The following is a 13062-nucleotide window of genomic DNA, read 5'->3' as shown; positions in this document are numbered from 1 at the left end:
CGCCATGATCCTGGGGTATTTTGCTTGTACGCTTGCAAAAATCAAAGTTGTCATAGTCCTCCCCTCATGATGATCATTGATGACGTCACCAGCCTGACCAGCCATAAACCTCACTGCATGTCACTGGTACAAACAAATTTTAAAACCTTGTCTTTGCACCTGCTTCTGTATTCTGGTTTTTTAAGCTATCCCCCCCCCCCTTGGCAGTGCCCCTTTTATCAGAGTCTTTCTGTGAACAGAATGGAACACATCACCCAAACCCAAAGTTCTTTTTGTTGGAAAATGGGCATCAAAGTTGCTGAGTCCTATGCCCTGCTTAGGAAACCAAATTAAAGCACATGTCTTAATTTGGGTGGCTGCCCAACCACTGCTGAAGGGCATCCAAACACAGAAAGTTCCCAGTGCTTCTAAATAACTGGTTCCACTATTGATTTTTTTTTAAATTCACATCCGACTAGAAGCTGCCTTCCTGTCTCTCATGTCCCTTGTTCCATGTTCTGCCCGGTATAGTGGTGTAAGCTTTCAGACCACAAAGGTCACTTTGTCAGATGAACAAAACTGGAGGTGGGGAAGTCTTTTTTCCCACTGAAGAATAGATTCTTTCTGAAGCATTTATTCAAAGCCACAGTTAAACAAGGATTAGGTTACCTTTTCATATCTTTCAGCTACCCGCTTTCCTCTCCCTTCTGTTCTTTTCCCTCCACCGTGCAGGCAACAGGGAAAGCTGATGCCAATTGCATGCACACAGATAATTTTTGAAGTTAGACTCCAGGTTGTTTGTCCCTGCAAAGTTCTCACCAAATTTGGATGAATTTCTAAGGTCAAAGTAAAATTTAGAGGATTGAAAGGCTCATGAATGCTAGATCCGCAGTAGCAGGCATGCATTTGACCTTGTAAAATGCAAACAGATACAAACCTAATCAAGAAGGCAAGTGGTAATTGGCAATCAGTACAATTAATTCATTTCTACTTTTCTGCTTGTTTGTGGAAGTGACCACTTCACAAAGACAAAGAAAACTCCTGCTTAGGAATAGAATTGTTTAAGGTGCCACGAGAGTTTTGTTATTTAAAAAGAACCATCTTGTATCTAGGCTGGGCAATCTAAGGTCAGTTCAGAAGTTCAGTAGGTCAGGCCTGATCAAGGGATAGAAAACCAGGAAACTCTTGTAGGCTAGGCTAGAAAATTATACAAAAGAAAAGGAGGCAATGACAAAGCCCTCTTGAATTAAATGTCAGAAAAATTGCATAGATGTGGCCATTAGAAAAAGATGGATTCAATGGCATTTTCATCTTTAAACTTAACGAGAATAGTAATAGCACTTAGGCTTATATATCGCTTCACAGTGCTTTCCAAAAAGGTGCCATAGTAGGTATAGGCTCCATATTGCACCTCATTGCTTCAGACAATGTCTACAAAAAAGTTCTTTCAATCCTTTCTGTTGTGTCTTCAACCTAATGAAAACTGTTACTGCCTGCATCTATTTGCTCAGTGGGTTCTGTTCATTTGCCCATTTGTTGTTTTATTTTGACAGTAAGACACAGGCAAACAAAATCTTTATAAGGAGGAGGTAGGTGTCAAGTCCAAAAAAGCTGCAAGGACTCACTGTTGCTATCCTTGTCACCCTTCTTCTTTAACTCTCTTGTCCCTGTACTTGCTTTTGCAAGCAACAGGACATGAATGTTGACAAGCAATTCAAAAGAATGCTACAATTGCAGTCTGATTAAATGCATATTCCTTATAAATCGTATTTGTAAAAAAGGTAGAAGAGGAACCAATCAATTATTTGCAGTGAAAATAACTACTAAGAAAATATCTTTAGCTCAAGGTTTAACTATGAAATCCTTGGTACTATCTGAGCTTCGTTGTTTGCTTGCATGCATTTTATTATTTATTTAAAATATTTATATAGCCACTATTAGCCAACTCTGGGTAGCTCCCCATCAAAGATTAAAAAACATATAAAATCATGTAAAAACTCTAAAATACCACTAATTAAAACATAATATTAAAAACACTACAAAAACATTACCCAACTAGGTAACACGATCAGAGCTAGGAGGGAATGGGGTTTGTTTTCTGTTTATATATAGTGCCTTGCTTATATTTGATAAATAATAATCAAATCATTTGACTTAATTTATACAATTGTATTTAGAATAAAGCTGAGTGCTTAGTTTGGTATTATAAATCACATTAAGAACACAGATGTGCGTGTTGCATTAGGATTTTCTAGGCATTATAATAATGTGATACAGAATAACTTAGAAAATGTATGCATTCTACATGTTACAAATTCTGCCAATGTTCTGCCATTAGAGACGTTGTTCCAATTTCTGGATTTTTCTCTGATTGCTCACAGTAGCAAAGAATTGAATACTAGATCTGGAAGACTGGGCAGTTGGCTTATAGTCCCCAGTGTCATTAGAGCATAATGGCTACAAAAATCAATGTATCCATTACAATGAAGATTGGTACCATAATGCAAAATAATGCATTTATTCAATAGAACTTGCCAATACAGCTGAAAAGACTCGCTAATTGTCCTGCATGGAGTGACTGAAATTAACCTCTGTCAGTAAAATGGTACCTTGGATCTCTATGTATAAGATTTCTAAGTAAGATTTACAGTATAAACTACTTCTGATTTAAGATCAAGCCTTTGGGAGACTTTTTTTTTAAAGAAACTACTTGAGCAAATTTGCTCCCTCCTCCTCCTAAAATGCCATTATAGTCTATAGCTGCACTGACACATCAGCAAATGGGTGTACCCTGTTTTTCTTAACGATAATTTTTGCTTGGATGTTCTATTCTTGGAAAAGCATCAGTAGAAATATGTCAAGTACATCAGGAAATGCTGCAGGAGGCTTGGCTCTCATTTGCTGCAACTTTATTAATCTGTCACTGAATGACTTGCTAAATCAAGAGAAATGTCACTAATCAAAAATAATGTTGGAGCAAACTGGATGGTATTGGGGAAAGGCATCCAAAGTCTCTCTAACTTTCTTCTGTTCCTATAATGAGACATGGAATCCGTTCACGCTTAGCTGAGCTATGCCCAGGAATATTGCACAAAAAATGTGCAAGAATAGCTGCCAGGCACACACATTCTCATTGAAATAGCAGTCGTTCCCGTGTGTGTGTGTGTGTTTATGAAAAAGAGAGGGGGAGGGGGGGAGAGAGGGAGGGAAAGACACACACACACACCTTGGAGGCGAGTGACAAGAGCTGCATCATGATGCGAATATCACAACTTTCAGAGACTTGTATTAATTTTAACTTTTCAAAGCTTTTTTTAAAAGCATGTGTCTAAATGTGATTTTGACCCAAATGGGCCTTTTTCTACCCCTCTCATAATGTAACGATTGGATTAGTCCATGCATATCATAGATCCAGTTCCTGTGATTCTTCATGACAGTTGGGACAATTCTGCACAGTAGCCTTAAGCTGCTTGTCTCCTGTGCTGACACTGATTGGAAATAACACCATCTTAGGAAATTGCTGTCAAGTTTTCAAGCTTTGGCAATAATCCTCGCTAGGTGTTCTTACTGGACAATGGTTATGACACCCTCCCAATTGCTGAGATTCCCTGCTTTTTTTTTTTACCCTTTCCACCTGGACAGGAAAAAATAAGTGCCAATAGTTTACCTTTCTTCAAGCAGGCAGAAGAAATCCAGAGTTTCTATTTGTGAGTACAAACTATAACTATTCATGGATCAATCCGCCTGGAAGGGACTTAAGAGACAATCTAGTCTGATTCCTCTGCTCCATCGCTTGCTCTCAATGGGTGCAATACAGATGGTCCTCAATTTATGACCACAATTGGGAGCAAAATTTCTGTTATTAAGCAAGAGCATTATACCACCCCAAAAATAAAACTGCAGATTACATAGGGAGATACAAATGCCTTTGCAGAGAAGAAGAGGAGGAAAAGACAGGGGATAAGAGTGCAGCTCTACACCCACTTGTTTGGAATGAGGCTGAGGAGAGCTTAAGAGCTTATAGCCAAGCAAGTGGATCTCAGCGTAAAACTCAGACTGAAGGGATAGGTGAAGCTGGGTGCATGCAAGGTCAGGGAGAGTGAAAGGATAATCATAACATCAGAGGAAATAAAAGGAAATAAGAGGTGGATCCACATTGGGAAATGTTGTAGTCTGATGCTCAAATTAGTGAGTAAGAGGGAGGGGGTGTTTGATTTCTTCTCCAACTATGATTGCAAAGTTCCTGCAAAAGATAAGACCCGGGAGCTGTGCATGGACTTTTCTTTAACTCATTGCCTAGACATTGATATTGAACATGCCACCTTATAGATCTTTTAAACATTCATATTTTATTACGTTTTCTTAATCTAGGTGAAATGTTAATATACATTGCAAGTTCATGTATGATATGCCACACTCTAAATAAACAAACAAACAGGATATATCTGGCAGGTTACCATTTTTCATCATAATCCCACTCTCCATTTCCTGGTTAATCACTGCCAACTCATATTCCAAAGGCACGATCTCTTTTTGGCCCTGGCCCTCTACTTTCATGACATTCTTTCTTCTCTGTGAAGAAGATGCTATTAATATTGCATGATTGGGTTTATTTCTTTTGCAGGAATTGGAAGAATTTCAAATACGCCTCCCCTGAGGGTGATGGAGAGACTGCTCTGTGTGTGTGTCTCTCTGTCTGTGTGTGTGTGTGTGTGTGCTTACTTTCCAAAGCTTGCAAGGTGATCAAAAGCTTCACACTGAAAATGCCCCATGTATACTGGTCCAGAAGGATCTTGTGGCTGACAGCATTGAAAGCCACTGAGACATCAAGCAGCACTAGGATGAATGTACCACCCCCTACCCACCAAAAGTCATAAACAAGTGGAACCCATGCTGTTTCTGTAATGTACCCTGCCTGAAACTGGACTGAAACAAGTCCAGATAATCTGTTTCTTCTACAAGATTCTCTGTAGATGTTGTTCAACCATATTTTCCACAGCCTGCTGCCCCAGAAAGAAGATTGGAAACTAGCCAATAAAATATCCAGCAGGGAAGGGTCTAGAGATAGCCTCTTGAGGAGAGGGTGTATCACTGTCTCTTTCAAGGCTGGTGGGACCATTCCCCCCTCTCAAAGAGGCTGAAACCTCTACATGAATCTACTTGTGGTCACCATCTGGACTGCCTTAATATAATAACCAAGAAGGGCCAGAGTCTAATAAACGGATGGCCAAACTAACTGGCATAATAGAATCAAACTCAATCCAGGAAAATATCATAAGATTGCACCTCGGTTAACTTACTTGGGCTTGCCAAGCAAATCTGAGCAACATTGTCTGGCAGATAGCATGAATATTTCTCAGTGTGGCTCTGAAGATGACCCTGTGGCTTAGCCCACCCAATAGAGAGCAGGTCACCCTAAGTAGGGCTGCTGGGTGGCTATGGCCAGACACAATATCCATACAGATATTGTTTTCCATTCCTTCCATTCACTGGGAAAGATGTGTTGCAAGATATACAATCAGTGGAACAGCTTGCCTCCAGAAGTTGTGAATGCCCCAACACTGGAAGTCTTTAAGAAGATGTTGGATAGCCATCTGTCTGAAGCGGTATAGGGTTTCCTGCCTAGGCAGGGGGTTGGACTAGAAGACCTCCAAGGTCCCTTCCAGCTCTACTATTGTATTGTATTGTATTGTTCCGAGGCGCTTAGGTTTGAGAATGGTTTAATAAATAACATGGCTATTTAACAAATTACTGCTTACAACATACTCATTCCATTCTGGGTCTTTTATTCACTGAACTAAGATCCAGTTCATTGGAGCTTACATTGTAATAAATCTAGTGGTCTTTAAAGTGTCCCCAGACTCTGCTTTTTTGATGTTGAGATTAACATAAACTTGTAAAACAATCACCCTAAATTATTTTCCCCCTCTCTTTTGCCTTGTCCTCTTCATTTGCAGTTCATCAGTGTCTTACACTACTCTGCTCTGCTCTGCTCTGCTCTACTCTATTCTGTTCCTCTGATGCACTTTGCTTTTTGTATTTGTTGCTTTTGATGTTCTTCTTAACATTTATTGTACACTGCCCAGTCTTTGGACAGCCAAATAAATGCTTTAAGTAAATAAACCCATCAGTGCAGAAACACAGCACCACTCTGTGTTATCTTGGCCAGCATGACTTATTTTCACAAAATAATATTAGTCTCAGAAGAGTTTGTTCATTTGCCAGACATGTCCTAAATATTTCAGGGCATCTGTTTTAGAGTTTACAGTTTATGAAAATCTGCCTATTCCACACCTCTGTTCTTTCTCCCTCCGTAGAGCACTTGAATCGCTTGAACAACTGAAATCAATCAGATGACTGTATCACTGTCTAACATAGACAAATTTACTTGGAAAGTAATAGTGGACCAGACTGGATAATTAATCTTCTAAAACATGAACCTAATGTAGCATGTAAGACAGATCTCTTTGCATAGGATTGTTTTGATCACTATGAAATGTAGTTTGCAATCCTGCCTCAGACTCAAGCAAGATCCATCATGACAGGACACAAAGCCACTCGGGAAGGGTGTTCCTGCAATCTTTGCTGTGCCTGTTTTTTGACCTGGCCTATCTTGAAGATCTGTTGCATTTTGTCTTCCATGACAAATAATACATTATATGGATTATTATAACTTCAGTGCAAAAAGCTAGTTCCAAAGTTCTATTATTAAATAAATAAAGGCCAGATATCGTCCCATGCTTTATTTGAAGGTTTATTTAAGATTTTTTTGGAGGGGTGTTGTTGGTTTGTGCGCTACGGCGATGCCATGCTATTATAACAGTCCATTGGTTAGGACTATAATATCAATAGCACTTAGACTTATATACTTTACAAGTGCTTTGTAACCCTTTCTAAGCATTTTACAGCACCAGCATTTTGGCTCTACAATCTGGGTCCTCATTTTACCGACCTCGGAAGGATGGAAAGCTGAGTCATTAAGTAGGACAGCGAGGCAGAATACTATTAGTCGGGAACATGATGAAAACTCCTTAATCCAAAAAAGACAGGGATAGGCTCAATCATAGTTTCTACTGGGAAACTGGGAGCAACCTAGACCAAGCTAAATCCCAAAACACTAGGAAATTCCTGGATGTTTGATATTCAGACAAATCAGCATCAATAGACACCTTGAGATAAAAAATTATGCCCTCATTAACATTGGCAAGGCAACATACCAGTTGTGGGTTTCAAATTTTTTTATAACCTCTTCTGTAGGTGTGGCCTGCTTTGTGGGAGTGGCTTGCTGGCCATGTGACCAGGTGGGAGTGGCTTGCCAGCCATGTGCCTGAGTGGGAGTGGCATGCCAGCCATGTGACCGAGTGGGAGTGGCTTGGCAGTCATGTGACTGGGAGGGCATGGCCAACTTGTAAAATGTGGTGAAACTCACTTAACAACGCTCTTGCTCAGTAACCAAAATGTTGGCTCAGAAACTCTGGCATTTGAAGCACGCAGGTCTTAAAGCTGTCAGGTTACAATGTCAGGGAAAAAACACCCTGTTGGAGATCAATGGACCGTGGCTGATTCCCTTCCGCATATCTTTTGAGATATTGAGAAAAATAAGTCTTTAAAATATTCTAATTAATAAACAAACTTTAATAATAAAATAATAAAAGTAAATGAAACAGAAAATAACTAATTGGTTACATTTTGATAATGAAAGCTACGTCTGCCAAGTTAGCAGGCGAACAAAGAAGAGAGGAATTTTGGAATGTGTAACGCGTGCGCAATAAATCACTTTCAGATAAGAACTTTTTGTTTTATGACCTGCGCAATAAAGCTTTCTTAGTTTAACTCTTGAGTGTCAATTCAGGCAGTTCAGGCCTAGCAAACTTTTTAACATCGTGACACCCCTTCTTTTGCTAGTCTGGGCTGACATCATCAAATCATCAATTAAGGCACATCTTCTTTCGCAGATACTCGTGTTGATTTGCGGCGAGTGGTTTGTTAAGCATGTCTGCAATCTGATCATGTGTAGAAACATATTGCAATTTAACAAAACCTTGCTTAACTAATTGCTTTGTGTTTTGATAACGAATGTCAATGTGTCTGGACCTAGAACCTGTAAAATGTGACTCAGAAATATAGACAACAGATACATTATCTTCCATCACGGTGATTGGTCGAATCGGACGTGTCCAGATATCTGTGATCAAAGCATCAAACCACGTTAGAGAATTACAAGCATCTGAAACACAAGCATATTCAGCTTCAGTAGATGAACATGAAACAAAACTCTGTTTTCTCACTTGCCAGTAAACAGGACAACCATTTAGGAACATCATGTAACCAGAAGTGCTTTTGCGTGACTTCTTGTCGCTCGCCCAGTCGGAATCAACAAAACAAATCAACTTTGGTTGATCAGTGTGTGTTGGTTCTAGCAATAACTTCATGTGCTTAGTGTGTTTCAGGTATTTCAACAACTTCTTAATGCATGACCAATGAAATTGTGTTGCCTTACCTACGTGTCGTGATAAAAGATTAACACTAAGTGTGATGTCAGGTCTGGTCCAACTACTAATGTATAATAGTGAACCAATGACTGAACGATAGAGTGTTTGATCCTCGAACTCAGGACTTGGTTCATGTGTTAAGTTGTGAAAATCTGTTTGCATGGGTGTCTTTGTTGTGCTAGCATCTTTCATGTTGCAATGATGTAGAATGTGGTCAATTTTCTCCTCTTGTGAAAGACTAAACCTCTTCTGTGTCTTTTCAATTTGAACACCTAAATAAGTGCTAATGTGTCCTAAAGATTTTAGTGTGAAGTATCTCTGCAAACTTTTGGCAAAAATCTCACTCATTTTCTTATTTGGACCAATATAAACAATATCATCAACATAAACAAGAATTATCTCATATGCATTGTTAGATCTTTTTGTGAACACGCATTCATCAGTTTCGGACTTAATAAAGCCCATTGAATTTAGTTTGTCAGTAAGACATAAATACCACATTAAACCTGACTGTTTCAGACCATAAAGACTTTTGTTCAGGAACCAGGTATCCCCTTCTTGCTTTCGGAATCCTGGAGGGCTTCTCACGTAGATCTCTTCATCTAGGTGTGCATGTAGATAAGCTGTGTCTACATCAAATTGGAAAACTTCTAAACCAAGAATAGTTGCAGTGGTTAAAGCAATTTTTACACTTTCAGTTCTGACTGTTGGTGAGTAAGTGTTTGTGTAGTCCTCAGGATAACGTTGAGCGAAACCCTGAGCTACCAGTCTGGCTTTGTATAAAGACTCACCATTTGGTTTCTTCTTGATTCTGTAGACCCATCGGGTGCCAATGACTTTCTTATTTGCTGGAGGTTTTGCAGGTGTGAATACATTAAGTTTCTTTAAACTGTCCATTTCATCCTGCATTGCATCATACCACTTGTCTTGTTCTGAATCAGGAAGCTGTTTGATTTGTGTGAATGTCTCTGGAGGAAGAGTAACGTTGCAAATCAAAGGTACTGGTATTTTTGTCAGTTGCCATGAATAACGTTGTGGAGGGATTCCTTTTGTGGCCCTCTTGGAGCATCTAGGAACATCAGTCCAGTCTTCTTCTTCTTCATCATCATCCTCGTCCTCACGTTCGTCGCTAGCATCAGCATCCGCGGCTTGCGAAGACGGAACATCAGGTTGTGAAGAACTGGTAGAAGGAACATCTGCCTGCAAATTGTCATCAGGCTGCGTGGCATCTGGAACACCATCTCTAGGAAAATAAACTTCAGGATCATTGGAATGAATCCTGGACCAGTCAATGTCTTCCTCAAAATTAGCAGATTGTGAAATGACAATCACATGTTTAGTATCAATGAATTTGTACCATTTTGAATTATCATCAATACCCATAAATCTCAGTCTCTTTGCTACTGTACCTCCCTTTCTTCTTTGACTTAAGGGAGTGTTCACCATAGCATATGAACCAAAAATGTGGAGGTTCTTGAGATCAGGCTTGTAGCCATACAGCATGTAGAAAGGAGTTTGATTGATTACACTGCTCCAAGTATGGTTGACAATGTAATTTGCATATTTGATTGCTTCACCCCAGTATGCGTTACTGAGATTGGCATCTTCTAGAAGACAACGCATCATGGTTTGTAGAACCCCTTGTCTTCTTTCTACGACTCCGTTATGAGCCGGTGTATATGGAGCAGATGTCTGATGAAGAATTCCATTCTTACGCATCCAGTCCTGGAAACGCTGAGACATGAATTCTGCACCACGGTCACTCTGGATTCTGGCGATGCGAACTTGATATTGTGTAGAAACAAATGCTGCAAAGTCTTTAAAGATCTGAAAGGTCTCAGATTTCTCTCTCATAGGATATACAAATCCATATCTAGAATGATTATCTACAATTGTTAAAAAATACTTTCTGCCACCAAGTGTTGGTGGGAAAGGACCCACTATGTCAGTGTGTACCAAATCAAAAATGCGTGTTGACCGGCGTGTAGCGTGTTTGGGAATTGCAGCCGCCTTGGATTTAGCCTTTTTGCAAACCGCACAATCCAAAAACACCTTACACCCCTTTAGATCCAAACCTTTTGCGAACTCCGGCATCGTTCTAAGAACACGGAAACTGGCATGCCCCAATCTTCTGTGCCACTTATGAATACACCTGGAATGCAAAGGTTTACCAGTTAGTGAATTCTCAACATTAACAGTTTCATGAGGACCCTCAGGCTTGCTCTGAGCAATCTGCTTTTGTTTTCTCTGTTTGTTGGCTTTAGGAGCCTTTGGCACAGTAACGTTTTCTCTCTCTGGGACAACTCTCTCTGGGTTCACGTTGTGCCTTTTTGGAGTTTGCATACTTGCCTGTGCTTGCCCTTTAGGCTTTGGCTTTAAGTAATAAACACCACCAATCAGCATGGTTTCAGCAACAATATCACCATCTTTAACTAAGTAACTTGCTTTTTCGAGGTGGTGAACCTGGAACTTTAACTCTCTAGACAAGTGACTTTGACTAAGCAAATTACTGGTTGCTGAAGATATGTAATAAACATCAGGGATGTGTGTATCGAGTTCTTCAATGTAAACAGTTCCTTTTCCCATAACCTTGCAAGTGTGGTTGGTGAAGGAATACAGTTCTCGATACTCGGGCTCTGGTTCGCCCATCTCTGTGAAAAGTTCCCTTCTGTGGGTAACGTGCACAGCTGCTCCACTGTCTAAAGTCCACAAAAGACGTCTGTCGAACTTTGGATCAGGTTGTGGAACGTTGGTTATGGCCAGTGTCACAAGTGGAGCTTGTGAATCACGCCTTGGACCACGACGACCTTGTCTTCCGCCTCTACCTCTGCCTCTGGAATCTGTTCCTCTGGGCTGGTACGTGGCGGGAGCTGGAACTCGTTGGGGACAATCCCGGGTGTCATGTCCCACACGGTTGCAGGTGTAGCATTTTGGCATCCTTGGAGCGTAGCCTCTTCCTCGGAAGGGACGTCTGGCTGGAGCCTTTGACGCTGGAGGTCGTTGCAGATGTGGGGTAGCTAACCTGATAGCTTCGTCTTCCACTAAAAGTCTGCAAACGTGGTTAACTGTGCGTTGAGCAATAGGCACGTAGTTAATCTTTGCAACAGCATCTTTCCATTCATAATTCAATGAGTTAATGATGATGCTAATCATTTGGATATCATCGATTACATGGCCATTTTGTCTCAATTCACTTCTCATTCTTTTCAGTTTGGTCAAATGTCCACCAATTCGTTCACCAGGTTTCAACTTCGAACCATGGAACTCAGACATAAGCAAACATGAGGATTCAATTGAAACGGGCCTGTAGCAATCTTCCAAAATAGCCCATATTTCTTGGGCAGTTGCATCAGGTGGAAAGATACCTTGGATCTCAATTTCCATTGACATGAGTAAAGTCGTGATTGCTCTGTTTTCGAGGTCTCTTATTGCAGGTGTCCAGGGTTGACGGGGAGGATCAAAAACCATGGAATGTGTGCCTTCTCTTCAAAGTAAGAGCGCAATTTCACTGACCCAGGCTTTATAATTCTCTCCTGACTCCTTTAATTTGGACTCACCAGTCAAGGGGGTGACTGTGAATACCTGCTGAGGAATGATTTGTTGCTCTGGTTGCAAAGCTGGTTGTTGAACCAGGGGATGCTGGGGTTGCATCATTGGCCTTTGCGTGGCAACATCAAATTGGCTTCCTCGAATTCGCCTTTGGCTTTGCCTTTTTCCATCTAGGGAGAATTCCGCACCGCCAGAGGGTGTTGAAGACTTAACCTTTGGGGGCAAAGTTTGGGCTTCTGTAAAACTCATAGACAGATCTCTAAAGATCTGGTCCAATTGCTTCATCTTTTGTTGTAATAATTTTTCTCCGCCAGCAGATGGCAGTGCAGCTTCACTTTTTGGCTGCCTCTCCTTTCTATACGTATGCGGAAGTTCAGTTGACTCAAAGGGACCACGTGACCTCGGTGACGTGTATATGTCTCTTTGTTCTAATTGACCAATGAACTCTGTGGGGTGTGTCTTAGGCTGTTGTCTTGAAGACAAGATGGCGTCCTCAGACATTTTGGGAGTGGGGGAGCTTCTCCTACTTCGCCTTATCTCTTCAAAACACACTCTCGCCTCCCTAGCATATTTTTCAAACAGTTCTATTTGATCAAGATAGCTTTGCATTTCTTGCTCATCATCTGGGGGGATTTCATAAAATCTGCTTTCTGCGTGGGAGGATTTTTTCTGTGCCGGCAGTTGCCATTCATCAATCGTTTGATAATCTGCGAGGGTCTGGGAATGGAGTGGCTCTGGCAGAGTGGGAAGTTTTGGCTTGGCCCCCAAAAATTCATAATCTCCTGGAGATATTTTAGAAGGAGGAACCACTGACCTCGTTTCGTGGATGTCGCGTCCTGTAGCTCCTTCTCCCATATTTGGCTCGGCACCTGAAGGAATTTGTTGTTCCTGAAGCACGTTTTGATCTTGCTTCTCTGTGTCCGAGGGAGCCTCCTTGTCAGAGGAAGCTGATCCATCTGTGCTCGCCCCGTCTTTCTTTTTCTTTTTTTTTCGACATTGCTAATTAGGCTTAGTCGGTTATCTTAAGATAGCGCGAAGAGAA

Source organism: Natrix helvetica (assembly GCF_964273705.1).
Source record: "Natrix helvetica genome assembly, chromosome: 1".
Lineage (NCBI taxonomy): Eukaryota > Metazoa > Chordata > Lepidosauria > Squamata > Natricidae > Natrix > Natrix helvetica.
Note: the sequence above shows the minus strand (reverse complement) of the source record.